This window comes from Papio anubis, chromosome X, assembly GCF_008728515.1.
Source record: "Papio anubis isolate 15944 chromosome X, Panubis1.0, whole genome shotgun sequence".
Taxonomy (NCBI): Eukaryota; Metazoa; Chordata; class Mammalia; order Primates; family Cercopithecidae; genus Papio; species Papio anubis.
In genome coordinates this window covers 78,476,814-78,485,288 of record NC_044996.1, presented here as the reverse complement: position 1 = coordinate 78,485,288, position 8,475 = coordinate 78,476,814, and the positions used below count along the sequence as shown (strand labels likewise).

At 43.4% G+C, this 8,475-nt stretch overlaps 1 long non-coding RNA gene across 2 annotated transcripts in view; it reads left to right on the top strand.

The window, feature by feature from the left end:
- The first annotated feature begins 1,781 nt into the window (after positions 1-1,781).
- The window catches only part of LOC100997237, a 32,870-nt gene continuing 26,176 nt past the window's right edge, over positions 1,782-8,475 (top strand). Inside the window, exon 1 of one of the 2 annotated variants that reach the window (XR_641988.4) lies at positions 1,782-3,973. This is a non-coding gene — a long non-coding RNA (uncharacterized LOC100997237). The remainder of the gene's footprint in view (positions 3,974-8,475) is intronic. The other variant, XR_641989.4, reaches the window with a different exon arrangement.

Genomic DNA, 8,475 nt, shown 5'->3' with positions numbered 1-8,475 from the left:
TTTTGAGATGGAGTCTTGCTCTGTCGCCTGGACTGGAGTGCAGTGGCACAATCTCAACTCACTGCAACATCCGCCTCCCAGGTTCAAGTGATTCTCCTGCCTCAGCCTCCCGAGTAGCTGGGATTATAGGTACCTGCCACCATGCCTGGCTAATTTTTGTATTTATAGTAGAGACGGGATTTCGCTCTGTTGGCCAGGCTGGTCTCAAACTTCTGACCTCAGGTGATCCACCCACCTTGGCCTCCCAAAGTGCTGGAATTACAGGCTTGAGCCACCACGCCTGGCCAACCAAATTTCTTAAAAGTATAGAACATTTCCACACCTGCAGAAACTTCTAGTAGGAAGATGTATTAGAGGTTTGGTAATCCAGTTTTTCTGATAGCTGCTTCATAGGTGTCACCGTAGGTAGTTTCGCTTTTTGTTAAGCATTGTTTTCTCAAAGGTACCATTGTATTGTACCACTTTACAATACAATAACCCTCATTTGGAATGACAAGTCAGATTACTTTTTTTGTTTGATCCAAGGACACTTAGAAGATGGAAGGTATTTCTTAAGGAAGAAAATTTGCATACTTTATTATTTATCTGGAAACTGAAGAGCAAGCTTACTTGATAGATTTGGGCTGATGGTTACACTTTCCAGTTCAGCCACTGGGAGGGTAACGTATCCTTTGACTTTCTAGAAGTTGCTCTATAATGCTTAAGTTGCCATTGTCTCCCGTCTGGTTCTCTGTTGTTTCTCGAATAATATAGAAGAGTTTATGAGATTAATTGCTTCCTATGGAAATAGCCAGGTTTCTGAAGGCAGCTTTGGCTTTTATATGAGCTTTTTTTCCTACCACTGACCAGTTACTGACAGAGGGTCAACTTCACTACTGTGCCATTGTGGTTGGTCCAGTGTTGGGTTCCTCAGATTCATGGAGGAAATAGGAAAATAGTAAAGATTAAGGAGTCATAGTTAAAAAATTACAAACAGGTCACAAACAGTAGTCTTTCTTGATTATTTAGGAACTAAATAGCCATTCTATGAAATGTCTTTCTTTCCTTTTTCTCTCTTGCTCACCAATTGACTCATAAGCACTTCTGTTCTCTTATGATTGGGAGCCATACAAGGTAGGGTGTTGGAGTAAAAAATACATTGACTCTGAATCATGGTGTGTGACCTCAGACACATGATGTAACCTCTATAGGACTCTATTATAATGTATAAAACAGGAATAATCGTTTATTACTATCTATGTAATACATATTCCATTATCTATTACATTGGATAATGGAATGGGAAGTCCCTTGAAGATGGTACTAACCTCAATGTATTACTCCTTTCTAGCTTCTTTGGTTCAAAAGTTTGGTGGAGGAGTTACAAATTCTGGTTTCAATGATACATTTGGATACTTTATCAACACATCAGAGCTGTACCTATCCCTTCCCCCAATCTCAAAACCAAACTGAATTAACATCTTCACATTTATTATGTAGTTTATGGAGGATTTTAGCATTAACTATTGCTTGATTTACTCAATGTCCCCATGTTATAGATGAGAACTGGAAAACCCATTGAAGTTGTGACTCCTGATCTAGAAATGAAGTCTACTTCCAGTTAATGTTCTTTCTGGTATGTCTTTGCTTTCTCGAAATTTCCCTTTTTTGTCGTTACTGGGTAAATTTTGAACCAACCAAATCACAAAGATGTCGGGCTTTCAATCTTCTAGGCCACGCCTCTTATGCTCTCTCCGCCCTCAGCCCCCCCTCAGTTCTTAAAGCGCTGCAATTCGCTGCTGCAGCCATATTTCTTCCTCTCTCGGGGCTGGAGGCTTCCTGACTGAAGATCTCTCTGCACTTGGGGTTCTTTCTAGAACATTTTCTAGTCCCCCAACACCCCTTATGGCGTATTTCTTTAAAAAATCACCTAAATTCCATAAAATATTTTTTAAAATTCTATACTTTCTCCTAGTGTTTTCTTGACACGTCCTCCATATTTTTTTTAAAAAAAGTATTTGGAATATTTTGAGGCAATTTTTAATTTTTAAGGAATTTTTTTTTGGAATCATTTTTGGTTGACATCTTTGATTTTGTGGATCAGTTTTCTACTCTTCCACTCTCTTTTCTATATTTTGCCCATCGGGGCTGCGGATACCTGGTTTTATTATTTTTTCTTTGCCCAACGGGGCTGTGGATACCTACCTTTTAATTCCTTTTTATTCGCCCATCGGGGCCGCGGATACCTGCTTTTAATTTTTTTTTTTTTCCTTAGCCCATCGGGGCATCGGATACCTGCTGATTCCCTTCCCCTCTGACCCCCCAACACTCTGGCCCATCGGGGTGGCGGATACCTGCTTTTTAAAAATTTTGTTTTTTTGGCCCATCGGGGCTTCGGATACCTGCTTTTATTTTTTATTTTTCCTTGCCCATCGGGGCCTCGGATACCTGCTTTAATTTTTGTTTTTCTGGCCCATCGGGGCCGCGGATACCTGCTTTGATTTTTTTTTTTTCATCGCCCGTCGGTGCTTTTTATGGATGAAAAAATGTTGGTTTTGTGGGTTGTTGCACTCTCTGGAATATCTACACTTTTTTTGCTGCTGATCATTTGGTGGTGTGTGAGTGTACCTACGGCTTTGGCAGGGAATGACTCTGCAGTTAAGCTAAGGGCGTGGAGGAAAAGTGGCCGCCATTTTAGACTTGCCGCATAACTCAGCTTAGGGCTAGTCGTTTGTGCTAAGTTTAAACTAGGGAGGCAAGATGGATGATACGTCAGGCAGAGGAAGTCATGTGCATTGCATGAGCTAAACCTATCTGAATAAGTTGATTTGGGGCTTGTTACGAGCTTTGCGTGATTATTGTATCGGGAGGCAGTAAGAATCGTCTTTTGTCAGTACAAGGCACTAGTTGAAAATGAAAGGTTAGAAAAGACTAAGGTGCAAGGCTTAAAATGGCGATTTTGACATTGTGGCATTGCTCAGCATGGCGGGCTGTGCTTTGTTAGGTTGTCCAAAATGGCGGATCCAGTTCTGTCGCAGTGTTCAAGTGGCGGGAAGGCCACATCATGATGGGCGAGGCTTTGTTAAGTGGTTAGCATGGTGGTGGACATGTGCGGTCACACAGGAAAAGATGGCGGCTGAAGGTCTTGCCGCAGTGTAAAACATGGCGGGCCTCTTTGTCTTTGCTGTGTGCTTTTCGTGTTGGGTTTTGCCGCAGGGACAATATGGCAGGCGTTGTCATGTGTATATCATGGCTTTTGTCACGTGGACATCATGGCGGGCTTTTGCTCGGTGCAATCTTGGCGGGCTTGCCGCATTGTTAAAGATGGCGGGTTTTGCCGCCTAGTGCCATGCAGAGCGGGAGAGAAAGTGGGATGGACAGTGCTGGATTGTCGCATAACCCAACCAATTAGAAATGGGGGTGGAATTGATCACAGCCAATTAGAGCAGAAGATGGAATTAGACTGATGACACACTGTCCAGCTACTCAGCGAGGACTTGGGTGAATTAGCATAGCACTTCGCAGCTGTCTTTAGCCAGTCAAGAGAAAGAAGTGGAGGGGCCACGTGTATGTCTCCCAGTGGGCGGTACACCAGGTGTTTTCAAGGTCTTTTCAAGGACATTTGGCCTTTCCGCCTCTGTCCCCTGTCATTTGTCACCTCCTGTCCAGTGCTGACTCTTGCAGTGCTGGATATCTGGCTGTGTGGTCTGACCCTCACTCCATTCCTCTGTATTGGTGCCTCACCTAAGGCTAAGTATACTTCCCCCCCCACCCCAACTGCCCCAACTCCCTACCCCCCACCGCCCCACCCCCTCTGGTCTGCCCTACACTGCACTGTGGCCATGGGCAGTGCTCCAGGCCTGCTTGGTGTGGACATGGTGGTGACCCGTGTCAAGGACCAGAATGGATCACAGATGATCGTTGGCCAACAGGTGGCAGAAGAGGAATTCCTGCCTTCCTCAAGAGGAACACCTACCCCTTGGCTAATGCTGGGGTCGGATTTTGATTTATATTTATCTTTTGGATGTCAGTCATACAGTCTGATTTTGTGGTTTGCTAGTGTTTGAATTTAAGTCTTAAGTGACTGTTATAGAAATGTATTAAGAGGCTTTATTTGTAGAATTCATTTTAATTACATTTAATGAGTTTTTATTTTGAGTTCCTTAAAATTCCTTAAAGTTTTTAGTTTATCTTTACAAATTCCTTAACCTTTTGGCAGTAGATAGTCAAAGTCAAATCATTTCTAATTTTTAAAAAATGTGCTGATTATTTTCTTTAAATTGACTTAACTACTTTCCTTTGGATTTTGAAGAGTCTGTAGCACAGACACAGTTAAAAATTTAACTTCATGATCTAATGTAAAAAAGAGTGTTTGAAGGTTTACACAGGTCCAGGCCTTGCTTTGTTCCCATCCTTGATGCTGCACTTATTGACTAATCACCTACTTACCAGGCAGGAAACTTGAATTGCTGTGGTCTGGTGTCCTCTATTCAGACTTATATTGGAGTATTAATGTCCACATTTCAATTTTTTGTTGTATCCTGCCTGCCTAGCATCCAGTTCCTCCCCAGCCCTGCTCCCAGCAAACCCCCCTAGTCTAGCCCACCCCGCCCCAGCCCTGCCCCAGCCCCTGCCCCAGCCCCAGCCCCAGCCCCGCCCCAGCCCCAGCTCCAGCCCCCTAAGCCCCCAGCCCCAGCCCCAGCCCCAGTCCCAGTCCTAGTTCCTCAGTCCCGACCAGCTTCTCTGGAAAGTCACTCTAATTTTCATTGATTCAGTGCTCAAAATAAGTTGTCCATTGCTTATCCTATTATACTGGGATATTCTGTTTACCCTTGGCATCGCTGATCTTCAGTACTGACTCCTTGACCATTTTCGGTTAATGCATACAATCCCATTTGTCTGTGATCTCAGAACAGAATTTCTTTACTCGGTAGGTTGAAGTTAGGGACTGTCAATTGAGAGCTTTCTATCAGAGCATTATTGCCCACAATTTGAGTTACTAATCATTTTCTCAATCCCCTGCCCTTAAAGGAGAAACCATTTCTCTGTCATTGCTTCTGTAGTCACAGTCCCAATTTTGAGTAGTGACCTTTTATTGTGTACTGTGTTGGCCACCTAAAACTCTTTGCATTGAGTAAAATTCTAATTGCCAATAATCCTACCCATTGGATTAGACAGCACTCTGAACCCCATTTGCATTCAGCAGGGGGTCTCAGACAACCCGTTTTTTGTTGGACAGTTAAAATGCTCAGTCCCAATTGTCATAGCTTTACGTATTAAACAAAGGCACCCTACTGCACTTTTTGCTGTGCTTCTGGAGAATCCTGCTGTTCTTGGACGATTAAAGAACAAAGTAGTAATTGCTAATTGTCTCACCCATTAATCTTGAAGGCTACCAGTCGCCCTTGCATTTGCCTTGAGGCAGCGCTGACTACCTGAGATTTAAGAGTTTCTTAAATTATTGAGTAAAATCCCAATTATCCATAGTTCTGTTAGTTACACTATGGCCTTTGCAAACATCTTTGCGTAACAGCAGAGGGACTCATTCTTAGAGCCCCTTCCCTTGGAATATTAATGGATACAATAGTAATTATTCATGGTTCTGCCTAACAAAAGAGACCCACTTATATGTATGCCCTTATCATTGCTCCTACTTAGTGTGAACTGCCTACCACCTGGCATTAATATGTAAAACACTAATTGCCTATGGTCCCACTCGTTAGTCTAGGATATCCCCTTTGCCATTGCTGCTGAGTTCTGACTACCCAAGTTTCCTTCTCTTAAACAGTTGATATGCATAATTGCATATATTCATGGTTCTGTGCAATAAAAATGGATTCCCACCCCATCCCGCCTTCTGTGGGATATTGCTAACGAGTGCAGATTATTCAATAACAGCCTTTGGACAGTTAATTTGCAGTTGCAATTGTCCAGAGTCCTGTCCATTAGAAAGGGACTCTGGACTCCGTATCCTATTTGCATGTTACAATGTGGGCTGAACACCCAAGGACTCTTCTCGTGCATTGATGTTCATAATTGTGTTTGTCCACGATCTTGTGCACTAACCCTGCCACTCCCTTTGTATTCCAGCAGGGGACCCTTACTACTTAAGACCTCTGTACTAGGACAGTTTATGTGCACAATCCTAAGTGATTAGAACTGAGTCTTTTATATCATGGTCCCTGCATCATCTTTGCTTTACATCAAGAGGGTGCTGGTTACCTAATGCCCCTCCTCCAGAAATTATTGATGTGCAAAATGCAATTTCCCTATCTGCTGTTAGTCTGGGGTCTCATCCCCTCATATTCCTTTTGTCTTACAGCAGGGGGTACTTGGGACTGTTAATGCGCATAATTGCAATTATGGTCTTTTCCATTAAATTAAGATCCCAACCCTCTTAGCATTACAGTAGAGGGTGCTAATCACAAGGACTCTTCTTTTGTACTGTTAATGTGCTACTTGCATTTGTCCCTCTTCCTGTGCACTAAAGACCCCACTTACTTCCCTTGTGCTCGGGAGTGGATGACCTCTACTCAAGACCTTTGCACTAGGATAGTTAATGTGAACCATGGCAGTTGATCACAGCAATGTCTTTCAGATCAGATCCATTGTACCCTCCTTGTTTTACAGCAAGGGATATTAATTACTCGTGTTACCTTTCCCTGGGACTATGAATGTGCAAAATTCCAATGTTCGTGGTCTCTCCCTTTAAACCAATATTCTACCCCTTTTATATTATATAAAGGGATGCTGGCAACCCAAAGTCCTTCTCTTGAGACTCTTAATGTGTATATTTCTAATTGTCCACGACTCTTAATGTGCATATTTTCAATTGTCTATGGTCCCTCCCAATAAGCTAATATCTTGACTTCTCAGTATCATAGCAGGGGGTACTGATATCCTGAAGTCTTTCTTGAACTTCCAGTGTGCAAAATTGCCCTGAAGCCGGGTGTGGTGGCTCACACCTGTAATCCCAGCACTTTGGGAGGCTGAGGTGGGAGGATTCCTTAAGGCCAGGAGTTTGAGACCAGCCTGGCCAACATTAAAGAAAAGTAAAGTAAAACAGTTGCCCTGGAATCCCATCCCCCTCACCCCTCCTTGGCATAGCAGCAGGAGTGCTAACTAGCTAGTGCTACTTCTCCTGTACTGCTTAAATGCGCATAATTAACAGTAGTTGATGTGCCCCTGTGTTAGAGTGGAATTCCCGCTTCCTTGCTCCATTTGCATTACTGCAGGAGCTTCTAACTAGCCTGAATTCATTCTCTTGGACTGTTAATGTGCATACTTATATTTGCTCCTGTACCTTTTTATCATGTAAGGACTCCACCCACTCTATTTACATCCCAGCGGGAAGTACCTACTACTTAAGACCCTTCGACTAGTAAAGTTAGCATGCATAATCTTAGTTGTTATATACACATTTTCATTTGTACACAGCTGTGCCTTTTATCAGGACTCCTGTACTTATCAAAGCAGAGAGTGCTAACCAACATTAAGTCCTTCTTCGGACTGTAGATGCATGTAATTGCAGTTGTCAATGGTCCTTCAATTAGACTTGGGTTTCTGACCTTTCACACCCTCTTTACTTTATTGCATGGGGTACTATTCACTTAAGGCCTCTTTCTCAAACTGTTAATGTGCCTAATGACAATTACATTAGGATCCTTCCTTTTGAAGGACAGCATGGTTGGTGACACCTCAGGCCCCATTTCTTGGCCTCTCAATATGTGTGACTGTATTTGTCCAGGTTGCTACGCACTAGAGAAGGAAAGTGCTCCCCTCATCCCCACTTTTCCCTTTCAGCAGGAAGTGCCCACCCCATAAGACCCTTTTATTTAGAGAGTCTAGGTGCACAATTGTAAGTGACCACAAACATGCCTCTTGGACATTAATGTGCGTAATCGCACACTGCTCATTCCATGTGAATAAGGTCCTACTCTCCGACCCCTTTTGCACTACAGAAGGGGTGCTGATAACCAAGTTCCCTTTTCTTGGCATGTTATGTGTGATTATAATTGTCTGGGATCCTATGGACTAGAAAAGGAGGGTCCTCTCCACATACCTCAATCTCACCTTTCCCTTCCAGCAGGGCGTGCCCACTCCATAAGACTCAAATTTAGACAGTCAAGATGTGTAATTGTTAAGTGAACACAACCATGCACCTTAGACATGGATGTGCGTAACTACACACAGCTCATCCTATCTGAATAAAATCCTACTCTCAGACCCCTTTTGCAGTACAGCAGGGGTGCTGATCACCAAGGCCCCCTTTCCTGGCATGGTATGCGTGCGATTATGTTTGTCTTGGTTCCTGTGTACTAGATGTGGAAGCCTCCCCCGCCACACCCCCACCCCAATCTTCCTTTCCCTCCGGCAGGGAGTCCCTGTTCCATAAGACCCTTACATTTGGACAATCAAGGTGCACAATTGTAAGTGACCACAGGCATGCACCTTGGACATTAATGTGCATAACTGCACGCGGCCCATTTCATCTGA